We start from the raw sequence: 476 nt of genomic DNA, 5'->3' as shown, positions 1-476 counted from the left end.
CGCTCTTCCCCATCACTCCCCAGTAACTAGTACAGGCACATCTGGTATTTGTTTGGGGTTTTGTGTTTTCTTTTTCCTAAGGCACACTTTGGTCGTGTGTTTGGAATTGGCAGGTCTCAAAAAGAAAAGAAGAGAAATCCAGTGAGATTGAATTGCTCCCTCTATACTCAGGAAAATCAGCCACAGAGAGTGTGCCAAAGTTTAAGGCTGGGCCAGCCACTATACTTTAACAGATGCTTTCTGTGATCCTCCCTTCCCACCCTCCCAGGGGAAGATGACAGGGGAACTAGGGAGAAAGACTGAGGTTGAAAAATGAACTTGCACCAGTTTGATGGGAAGAAAAAACAGTAGTGCTAACAATTAAACAATTAAAGTAGAAAAATATTAAACTATATACAGAAATTATATAAATATACAGATATATTCAAAGATGATACAAAATATTATGTTAATACAGAACCTGGGCCCTCTAGATA

Source organism: Apaloderma vittatum, unplaced genomic scaffold, assembly GCF_000703405.1.
Source record: "Apaloderma vittatum isolate BGI_N311 unplaced genomic scaffold, ASM70340v1 scaffold4299, whole genome shotgun sequence".
NCBI lineage: Eukaryota > Metazoa > Chordata > Aves > Trogoniformes > Trogonidae > Apaloderma > Apaloderma vittatum.
Note: the sequence above shows the minus strand (reverse complement) of the source record.